The sequence below is a fragment of the Carassius carassius genome, chromosome 47 (genome assembly GCF_963082965.1).
Source record: "Carassius carassius chromosome 47, fCarCar2.1, whole genome shotgun sequence".
NCBI classification, from domain to species: Eukaryota; Metazoa; Chordata; class Actinopteri; order Cypriniformes; family Cyprinidae; genus Carassius; species Carassius carassius.
The window spans coordinates 17,505,642-17,518,058 of record NC_081801.1 but is presented as its reverse complement, the minus strand read 5'-3'; the positions used below and the strand labels follow the sequence as shown (position 1 = coordinate 17,518,058).

The 12,417-nt window shown below is 37.1% G+C and overlaps 1 protein-coding gene across 4 annotated transcripts in view; it reads right to left on the bottom strand.

Moving 5' to 3' along the window:
* Positions 1-12,417, bottom strand: part of LOC132130875 (bifunctional heparan sulfate N-deacetylase/N-sulfotransferase 1-like) — a 124,528-nt gene that overhangs the window by 97,257 nt on the left and 14,854 nt on the right. The gene's annotated exons all lie outside the window — the stretch shown is intronic.

Below are 12,417 nucleotides of genomic sequence, written 5' to 3'. Positions count from 1 at the left end.
TCTTATAAAGTGGCAGGATGGATTTAAAGTGTATTAAATAGGGGCGTTATAGGGGGTTTCAAATTCTATTCTGCATATTAAGACTGCATACTAAGACAATAAGGACCAATAATATATATATATATTAGGGGTGTAACGATACGCGTATTCGTATTGAACCGTTCGGTACGAGGCTTTCGGTTCGGTACGCGATACGCATTATGGACCGAACGGTTCGTTGGACTAATTAATTATATTTGGAAAATAAAAAAAATTGTGAAATATAATGATATGCGTTCAACAAGGTAGCCCAATAACCCAAACGACGTAACAGGCAACGCCCCTGACACCCCCGAAGAAGAAAAAAACACCAACTTATATGTTTATGTTAGGCTACTCAGTCAGGCACTCGCTCACTCAGCAATACAGGCTGAAGGCGCGTTGCAAAATGGACAATGCGTTTAACAGACCAGAAATAGAAGATCCTCCAATAACCAACAGGTCTGGTGTTTGGGTGCACTTTGGATTCCCTGTAAGCTATAATGGTGATGGCAAGAGAGTGGTGGATAAAAAAACAACGGTATGTCGCATCTAGGGTACACCAGCGGGAATACAAAAAAAAAAAAAAAAACACACCAGCGGGAATACTTGAAACATGTCAACTCATTTACGCCGACATCACCTTGGGACAAGACGGAAAAAATGAGAAACATACACACAACAAACTATCTCCGCAGCATTTAGACAGACATTTCCAACGGATTCAAACAGGGCAAAAGACATCACCACGGCGATTGGTAGGCTACATTTACGTTATAGCCACGGATATGAGACCTTACTATTTACCATTCATTCTATCATCACCATTATAGCTTACAGGGAATCCAAAGTGCACCCAAACACCAGACCTGTTGGTTATTGGAGGATCTTCTATTTCTGGTCTGTTAAACGCATTAGCCATTTTGCAACGAGCCTTCAGCGCGTACTGAGTGAGCGAGCACCTTACTCTGTGGTGGAAAACGTAGGTTTTAAGAACATGCTTAATGTAATTGAGCCCCGTTACAATATTCCTTCACGAGCCCATTTCAGACAGACCGTAATTCCTGCTTTGTTCCAAAAAACATAAGCCCTATAGAGAACCAATTGAGTAAAAACACACTCAATATAAAGAGTTATAGAGTTCCATATAAAAAGTTACATCTTTGTATTTGTTCATAACTAATATAACATTTTCATTTTTTTTTTTTTATAAGGAGCTGTTTTTGTTTTATACAGTATGCTGCTAAGAAAACACCATAGAAGATGGGTAAAGAATAGCTCCATCATTGTTCAATGTAAAAAAAAAACATACTTTGTTAGTTTTAATAAATAAAACATTTGTATAAAAATCAAGGAAATTTATCTGCTAATTCTTTCTTTTTGCTTTATCTAAAACGTACCGAACTGTACCGAACCGAACCGAACCGTGACACCAGTGTATTGTATCGAACCGAACCGTGAATTTTGTGAACCGTTACACCCCTAATATATATATATATATATATATATATATATATATATATATATATATATATATATATATATATATATATATATATATATATATATATTGTTTTTTTTGTTTTTTTTTTATCAATATTGCAATTTCAATTTTAACCCTGATTTTGACTCAATATTTCCTCTCACACACTCTTTATATTCATAAGTGCATCCTTATAAGAAGATGAACCAACTAACTAAACATGGGTGAGTCACTGCTGTTCACTGGCTGGTTGAAGCTGTAGAGTGCATTAAGAGATCATTTAGAGTATCTAAATCCAGTTACTGCCCCCAAAAAGCGAGTCAGTGTGCTTTGAGATATAATATATGAATAATTCAGGGAGTATTTGCCCTGTTTTGATGCTCCACGGCTCCGGCTACCACCATTCGGTTCTTACTGGAGCATTCAGAGAACTCTCGTCCTGCGAAAGCTCTTTAAATCGAGCTTTCATGCATGAGCTACAATACGCATTGAAGTCCCTGATGCGAGAAAATGAGAACAAGGAGCTCTCACAAATGGAGTAAACTTCACATCAATATCAGTGCTGAGACATGCGCTTTATCTCAAAAAGATACATTATCTTAGCAAGGCCACATTACAACAGTGGGAGGGGAAAAGTGCTGAATCTGAGCAGTTGGATTGGAGCCACCAAGGGATTGGCAATGACACTGTGGCAGCTCTGGAATCCTGCCAACCGCTTCCTCCAAAAAAAAAAAAAAAGTCATATCTTGCAGTCTGTCATCCTGGCAAAGAGGCAAGAGAACCAACATGCTTTTCCAGCTATGTTCCAAAAGGGTCAACATAACATCGATCTGTCCATCCAAGAAGACGGCCGAAAACGCTGACACAAAGGGGCTCAAGCAGACTGTATTGTTCTCTGCTCTAATGGCCACTCTCTAATAAAGAGATTTTGTGCAATCAGAGGTGCACAAAATCAGCACTGGGTGCCGTCATCGATCCTGAGGAGTGACAGGTGAGAGCACAGACAGAAAGAATGGTTATTGCAGCTGTTCGGGGCCAAGACCCCTTATATATCTGGCTGGCAAGAGCCACTTTAAAAGAGCATCAAAACGCAGTGTAGGTGAGCAGAAGGAATGAAGCCAAAAATAACAACTTAACACTTCACTGGTGCCTGTCTGAACAGCTGAGGCCATTCCTCACCGGCTCAAACAAATGCAGCAAGCTCGCATTCTGGACAAATGCAAATCCATGGGTTATTAAGGGAGCTCACGAGTTCCTAAGCCCTCACAGACTGAACAAGAAATTTTATAAGGATTGCTGCGAGCAAAATCACTGAAAACAAACATGCCAAATTCTAGTTGAGAATTAGAAGAGTTAACATAAAGCTGCTTCATCTGTAGAGAGCTTTCTGACATTTCTGGTACCTCAACAAAGAGGTAATGATAGAGAATATAATATCTTGCAGAAAAAAAGCCTGATTACAAGTACAAGACTTTGTTGAAAAGGAAACCGTAGGTAGTGTGGCATAATCAATTACTATTACCAGAGAGAGATTTTCTTTTCTTTTTCTTTTTTTGTTAAAAAAAATTATGCTCTGTTACAAAGTCTTTATTATGTTTTGGGGGTGTACCAGAACAGGCTCTCACAAAAACATCATTTTTCACATATTTTACATTAGTACAACACCTCTCTCTCCAGTCTTACATTTAGGAAAAAATAAATAAATAAAAATGTATTTTATATATATATATATATATAGAGAGAGAGAGAGAGAGAGAGAGACCCCTGCAGAACCTCATGACTGTATCAAGGTCAATAAGTCTCTTAATATAATTAACTATTATAAACTTTTTATAAAGCAAAATTGGTTAAAATCATGCATTGCAACTCCTCAAAGACATCATATTTATGATTTAATTTTGTTTTCATGTTTTTAGAAAATGATTACGGTGTAGTGTACATTCTCATATATTCAAGGTAAAATACTGTGTAAAAAAAGTTGTACATTTAATTCTTAATTTTAATTCATTCTTTTAATTCATAAATATTAGCACTACGGTTTAACCACATGACATGTTCAGAATCATTCATAGACACTTTTGCTGAAAATGGTATAAAAAGGCTGTGAATGCAGAGATTACATTACTAAGAACTTTGCACATTCATTTTTAAACTAAATATTCTTTATCTTGAACACTCGTTTGTCACTGACCCAGCAGCATATTCCTCGCAAATTGTGTGTCATAATGCCAAACATCTCCCCATTTTCCAAATATGATTTGTTGTCTTAAGACAGGGAGAGGGAGACAAAACCCTTCTAAAATGGATCCACTTTTAAAGCAAATTTATCATCTCTTTTCCGGTGCCTCTTGCCAAAACAGAGGTTGCTTTTCTTTTTATCACAGTTCATATCCCTGAAGCCAGGATATCACTACAGAACCACATACCGCAATATAGCTATTTCCCCTGCTCCCTCATGTGCACAAATGCCAAGACGTAACAGAAAAAGTATTCACTAAACAGCTGCTCAAAACTTTTGAGGTGGTTTTGTTATCTGAGCTCTTTCTGTACAATGACAACAGTGAAGTATTACCTTTAGAAAAAGGCATTTATGCTTTTCTGCATTAGACAGAAAATCAATTATAAACTGACAAAATGTCACAAACATTGTCCCTGGGCTACGACTTCAATATTCCATCAACAGTGCAGTGAGATTTCCATTACGCTTCATTATTCTGTGACCACGGGACAGTTGACAGGAACTCGAGGCATTGAGTTTCTGCGTTTAAAAGGTTTGTGTCTTTAAAAACAGTTTTAGATATGAAGCCATACCAAGTTTAGCAGAGTTTAGCAGAGGTTAGCAGTCATAAAAGAGTGATTTAAGCTAAATTACAAAGCTTAATTACATTGTTTGGTGCGAGAAACTGTTACATAATAGGCAAAGTGGTATAAATTAAACTAAATCTAGATTAAAACAAAATAAAACAACAAAGCAATATACAAAAAAAGCTAGAAAAACAAGACAAATTTTTTTTAAATAATAATAATAATGAATGACAATGTTCACTTTAAAGATCCCATGAAATGAAAAATAAATAAATAAATAAAATAAACTTTTTCTCAAAGTGAACAGACCTGGACTAAAAGCCACGAAACTTCAATTTCATGCAGCATCTCTCACAGCAGCGTGTGGTAATAACGGTTTTACGTTCATAGCAGCTCGCAGGAATGTGAACAGACGGAATTAGTAAACATTATGTTTTGGGTCACTGCACAGAGAGCTGGTCCAATCATTCCTGGTGCAAAATACCCATCTTGGATATCAGTGGAAACGTAATGGTTTGCACCCCTCAAATCCGGGTTGGAATGCAGCTCACAGCTGTCTGGCTGGATCAGCAGCTGAAGAATCTGACAGAGCAGGAGGAGCTGGAGCCCCGACAGCTCTGGACCCAGGCGTCGCTGGCTTGGCCTTCTCCACGGCAGACAGTGGCACGACTCCAGGTCCTTTCCCAAACCCAGGTGGTGGCTTATGAGCGCACTGAGATGCAGCACCCTTCCTGAGCATTACGCTGGAGCAAAGAAACCCACCCTAAGAAAAAGTTTGCCGATGACATAATTATGGCCATCTATTCTCATTTCATTCAAGACTATCACAAGTCATTCTTGCAACTTCGCCAGACCTTGTCTATGTTAGCCAGCCACATAATGTTAACAGAGTTCACAACAATAACGTTCAGTACATCACAGAAAACCAAATGTTGAAGTTGGCAATGAATAAAAACACATGGGTGTGATTAGGGATTGCTAGATGTAGCGACAATGCAACAGAGGCCCAATGAGCCAAAAGACAGTCTGTCAGCTAACCCTGGGACATCTGTACATCTGTACACCGAAAATGTAAGTGGTCATGATTCTGCATGCAGGTTTAATGTTCAAGCACTTCCATACAATGCAAACATTGTGACCAGTGTACAGGACTAGAGGTCCCACTTCAAATAAAAAGAATCAATTATTCAAATAAATTATTATTATTAACTAAATTATTACTGAATTAAAAAAATATGTTTACATACAAAAAAAAATCTAAAATAAAATGCATTTAAAATTATTTATCAATGCATTACTTAGGGCTGTGAAGGTGACGGATGGGACCAACTACCGCTGGTGACGCGGTGTTGATATACATAAAATAAAATAAAAATAATAATAATAATAACAATATTTGAAACACAGATAATAATAAATGAAGCCCAATCATTTATTAACAAATGTGCGTTTATTTTAGCACTTCTGCCTGTGAATATGCAGCCTGCAAAACACTAAAATAAATATCAAAGAAATATTACAGTTAAACAAGAAAGAAGCCTAAATAAGAAAGTTAAAAACACCCTGCCTACAGGACACGAGCGGCCATCACACAGCCATAGCATTACTACATTTTTATACACAATTCAAATAAGTAGTTCTTCTGTTATGTGACTGTTCTGTAGCCACTTTTTCATACCTTATACATAACAATAACGTTTGTGTTCAACCTCTCACACAAAACTAGAAACTGATTTTAAAGTGCTTGACATTACTAAATTTCTCCTTTCATTTACCATAAATGAAATCGAGCAGATTTTGAATTGCAATCCATTTAACACATCGGGAAAGTTTTTCTAATTAGATTATTGTACAAAACCAGAGCCACACTTAGAAGTTACATCAATGAGACTGAATTACCACATGCAGATGGATTTGAATTAATTAATGATAAAAGGCAGAGAAACAAGCCAAGAAACAAACTGATTTTCTTTTTTCGATAGGTAGGTACAGATGAAAGAACATGAAATAAGAGAAAAGAGATGGGAATGTGATTGCAAAACGATGTGAATTTTAATTTGGCTGAACTATTTTTTTAATATCTAATGTCCAAATGCAGAAGTGGTAGATCAAGACCATCTAAACAAACTGTAACCTTGAAGAGTTTACCATAACAGACAAGCAGGACTCTCTGCTGGGAGCCACACATGAGAATCAAGGCTAAATATGCTCTCTGATTACCATCACCCAATAACGGCTTCACAGTAGGAGGGTTTTGTGTAGGTAGGTGCACATCTCTGGAGAGGAATTCAACTGAAGAACCACCTCCAGACTGCCATGAATAAAACCTCCCCAGACTAAAAGGGTTATGCGAGTGCTTGCTTATTAATTCTTTTGCAGATCGCCCCTCAATTTGGACTTTTAAAAAAAAGCTTTTGACAATCAAAAATCTTTTTGGCAGAAGTACTTTGGCTAAAGCTCTCAAGAATCGGCCATCATTGCTGGCATTCATGCTGGTGGGTGGTGAAAAATAAAGTTAGAACTGTAAAAGCCTGGCTCTGTTTTGATCGCACATGCATACTGATGATAATAGTCCGATGGATTTTAATCAGTTGCTCAACAGACAGTTGAGACAGTTCTTCCTTCATGAAACTTACCCACATTCAAGTGGTAATAATAAAAAAGAATGAATGAATCTGGAATACTTTTTCCTTTTTTTTTCTTTTTTAAAGAAGAACCTCTGTTCTTTCTTTTGACATATTATTGCATCATCATATTACATGACATTTTTGTGAAAATGATCAAAAATGCTGCTGGTAGCTGGAAACTAAAAATAAAATGCTGGTGGCTGAAGAGTTAAATAGGAAATTTAAATAAATGTTGAATGTGTGACTGACCGCATGAGAAGCACATTTGCAGGTTCGTAGGATTGCAAAACTCGCTCCTCCAACATGAATCAAATGCAGAAGCCATGCAAATGTATTTTTACAGATGTTCCCATGAGAAACAACTACCATCCGAATAGGGCTACTAAACAAGAACTCCATGCTGCATCAAGAAACTATCCTTCTTTTCTATTAGCTAATGGCAGTGGCTCATGGAGGAATTATGGGAACTGGCCTGCTGTTGACCGTAAGCAGGTCATCTCAACGCAATCTTCCGAAAGATCCCGTATATCCGCTTCGGTGACTTGGTTTATCAGGCTATCACCTCTGACCTATGCTAATTTAGCAAGTAGAATGGAAAAAAAAAAACCATTTGTGCTTTTTATATCATTTTATATTGATGATACAATCACAACAACACACATTTAATCTCATCCAATCTTCTTCATATCAAACCCTGTAGTCCTCTTTTATATAACGCCAATCTTCCAACAGAGAGTCAAATGACTGACCCATCTCCTTTGCCAGCACCATCTGTGCCCAGTACAGTGAGCGCTTGACAGAGTAAAAGATATCGTGAGAAATGCTGCTTGTCATCGTCGTGAGCTAACGGAGACATCTACAAAGAGACACGCAGGCTTGTTCCCTTCCTCTCTGCCTACATTTATCCTAACAAAAACAGACAGCAGAGGAAAGGAAAAATTACCCATGCGAGTTTGATGCTAGGTATCGGATTTGCCTCTGCGTTCCAGGCAGTAGAATGTGGAACAACAAAGACGAGCATGAAAAAAATTTAGATGGGGAAATGAAAGCAGCCCAAGTGTCAGCAATTCTATAAGGAGATGATTGCGGTAAAAACCACAAACGGCTGTTCAGAATAATTTAAGGTAATTTAAAGGTGATTTATAGGTAGCAGAATTGCATGAATGGGAATGTGTTTGGAGCAGGAGACTTAACTGAGCGCTAATCAATCTTGAATATGCATAAACATGAGGTCTCAAGAGATGCCCCTAGTGACAATTATATAGAGCTAATGAAGAGATCAGAGGAAGAGACCCAATGATGATACAACCTTTAATGTACACAAACGGTCAAACATTTGGAATAATTAAGAGTGCATCTCAATCAGCTCCCGAGCTTATAAATCAGTATATCACGTACACAAATTCATTTCATTGTAAGTTCCCTGGCTCACTGCACATTGGGACGATGGTTACTCAATTTCCAGTGACATGTCTACGTACAACGTCAACGGACAACATAATAGAACGTCATCACTGTAATTAATCAGCAACATTTCTTTTTAATATTATTTTTATCCTCTTTAAACACCTTCTTCTTTTACATATTTTGACACCATTTCAGCCGAATATTATAAATGTTAACAAGATGTGATCATCACATGTCTAGCAATGTGTGTTTATGATGAAATTGACAAAAAAAAAAAATCAGTTTGTCTTTTCAAATCTTCTATCGCATATCATTATATTTATCGAGCTGGCTCATGTGGTTTATGTTTCAAGCTTGAGGAATGTGATGTTATTTCCGGTAAGGGAGCATAGTGAGCACCGAGGCTCCCTGGAAAAAAATGTTTTCCATCAACTCACTGATCAGTGCCCTGACTACTAGGGAGATGATTGAGACGCACCCTAAGATTTTTTATTATTATTAGACCTCCGAGGTTGCATTGTTTTTTCAGTAAAAACATTAACATTGCGAATAGTATAAGTTAAAAGAACTAATTTCTATTTAAATTTATTTTAAAAATTTTATTTATTCCTTTGACGGCACAGTTAAATTTAAGCATTATAACTCCAGTCTTCTTGAGTGTCTCATGATCATTAAGAAATCATTCTAAAATGCTGATTTGCTGCTCAATAAACATTATGATTATTTTGTTATTATTGGAGTTGAAAATATATCTTTGTGGAAACCATGATTATTATAATTCTTTTTTTTTTTAAATCAAAGGATTATTTGATGATTCTTTTGAAAGCTCAAAATAACAATTTATTTGATAAGTAAACATTAAAAAGTGACAACTTTTAAAATTTATTAATTGGTATTAAGTATAATGTATTCATTCTTATTCATCTTATAATTATTATATTTTTTTTTTTACTCACCCCAGTTTTGAATGATAGTGCATCACTACCATTTTTGGTTTTCATCGTCGATAAGAATCAGAAATATAAGAGTATATTACAATGCTTATTACAGAATATTAGAATGATTTCTGAAGAATCATGTGAGACTAAAGACTCGAGTAATGGCTGCTAAAAATAAATAACATTTAAAAATATTTTTAAATAACTGTTCTTTTAAACTAAGTAATATTTCACATTCTTACTGTTTTTATTTGATTTTGATAAAATAAATGCAGCCTTGGTATGCATAACAGACTTCTTCCCAAAACACTAAAAACCTTAATTATTTCAAACTTTTGACCCATAGTGTAGGTCTATCCTAAAAACATCTAGAATCATGTGGATTGAGAAGCACAAAGGACCGATGCCAAGTTTGCTGGGTTCTATTCTGAAGTAAGGAGAGTTGCTGGAGCTCGGGGCAGCTGGACTTGAACTTCTGCCATTCCCTTGTCTCTGCTCCGTGTTGCAATGCCGTTCTCTGTGACAAAGCGGCCTTTTGTCGGCTCTCTACCAAAACAACGTGGATGGGGGAGAAAAACAAGGCAGTCATTTTTCCACTGCTCTTGACTTCTGAACTCAATTCCTCTCCTCTGCAAAAGTAATCAAAACTGCCTCCGTGCCAGAAGGGTGTAATGGTCCTCTGAAACTCTGCTGATACAAGCGAGCAAATGCTAAAGGAAAACAACGCTGCCACAATGCCGAAAGCAGCGGGTTGCTCTGTGAACTTCTCATGGGTTGTGATGCATATAATCCATGTCTTACAAATAAAATATTTCTGAAGAGCGAGGAGCTCAGGCACTCTCCACAGCAGCTCAGTCTGTGTCCTCCGTTATATTTCTCAGCTGCGCTCATATCAAACTACTTGATATTAACGGTAGTACTTCATACAATATCACTTATAAAAGAATAGATATTTCATACAAACTCGATATACTGCCCAGTCCTAATATGTATTATATTAGCACAGCAAAAAACAGTAATCAATTAAAATAATTTAAAATATTTAATAAAATAATTGATCATATTATATATATATATATATATATATATATATATATATATATAATTATTGTTCATTTTTTACTTTTTTTTTTTTTAAAAATGGAACTTATTCCTGTGTGGGTTCTAACGACCAAGTGTGGTGACGTGGACCCTATACTGACAAAAAGTACTGCCGTTAAACCAAGGTCCTGACTCTCTGTGGTCATAAAAAATTCCAGGATGTCTTTCGAAAAGAGTAGAGGTGTGACTTCGGCATCATGGCCAAATTCACCCATTGGTCTCTGATCATCATGGCCTCCTAACAATCCCCATATCTACGGATTGGCTTCAATACTGTCTCCTCTCCACCAATAAGCTGGTGTGTGGTGGGCGTTCTGGCACACTATGGCTGTCGTCGCATCATCCAGGTGGATGTTGTACACTGATGGTGGACGTGAAGACTCCCCCTCACAATGTAGAGCACTTTGAGTGCTTAGAATGGCAGAAAAGCACTATGTAATGAATTATTATTATTATTATTATTATTATATACATTATCTGAATTGTCCTGCTCTGTGCAGCATGGATTGTCACGTGTAAAAATAAACAGCACACAGTGTCAATAATTTCCGCCTCTAGAGGACGCTCTTACACTCTCTAATGACAGCGTACCTCCTCAGCCACTCCAGCAACCAGGACACAACCCGGAAAAGCTATCAGAATGGATTTTTGCCGATAGGTCTGGCAGTCAACTATCGGTGCCGATTAATCAGCAAAACCAATCAATCGGTCGACTTCTACTATAAGGACAGATGAACCAGCCAATGTTTTTCTAATATTAATGGATTTATTAGGGAATTTAAATCACTTACTATTAGGGGAATGTAAAATTGTTGGTTGGAGGCCCATTTAACAATGCAATGATCATTCTCAGTGATCTGTTCACCGGCACATACAACAGTGAATAAACCCTGTCCCCCACTGCACCTGAGGCCTGATGAAAACTAACGGACTGAAGAAAAATCTGCACTTATGCCTAAATACAGTCAAGCAAACATAAAGCAAGAACAAAAGGCAGCAGCTGCCTGAAGGGATAGCAAAACAACACCATGGCTCCGCATGACCTAATGACATTTCATCAGTCTATCATTTATAAAGACTGATGCATTTGATTTTTAATACCTTTTCACATACACAAAAACATGTCCAGACAAGACGAATAGTAACCTTACAAGACTGTAAGTGAAGAGTGAAAGCCCAGCCCTGTGTCCTGATATTAGAAAACCTGAGGTTGTTTACCTGTATCTTTTGAAAAGAGTGCCAAACTCCAACTAAAAACTGCACAAGATGAACAAACACAACAAACAACAATTCAACAAACTCTGCCGCAAACACTCCATGATGCTGGGAAGGTGCACGTGGTCACCAGGGCATTTCTATGCAGATGCTTCACTGTTTTATATACAGGAAATCATTTAGACAACTCGAGATAATTATAACTGAAAAGGTTTAATAAATGTTTTAATTCCATGAGAACAGGGAAATCCACACGTGGTAGAGCATTGCGTTAGCAGCGCAAGGTTGTGGGTTCGATTCCCAGGGAACAGATGTTAGGTAAAAAAAAAAAATGTTAGCCTGAATGCACTGTAAGTCGCTTTGGATAAAGGCGTCTGCTAAATGCATAAATGTAAATGTAATGGCCGACTGATATATCGCAATATTTTTCAAATATCGGCATCGGCCAATAAGTTTATCTGTGTTCTAAGCGGGACTTTTATTTTGAAGCCGCTTAGAGAAGCAGCAGCGCCTGAGTGCACACAGTGCTCACCTTGTCCCACTTGTTTACGGTTGTTGTTAATAGTTCTGTCTAATACAGTTAGAACGGTTAAACAAAGGATTTAATGTATACAAAAGATATTATAACGATTGCTTTTATATTATTAGTAATAGAAAGACAAACATTATAATACTTTCTTGTTTGCCATAAGCATTAAGCAAATACGCACACTATTTTATTTCCAGTCTTCAAGTACTTTTTCAGAAGTTAGCTCTGTGTCCAGTAAGTTATTACGCTTGTGACGAGTGGGGCGGGGCCGAGAGATGTGGGAACAGGAGCGAG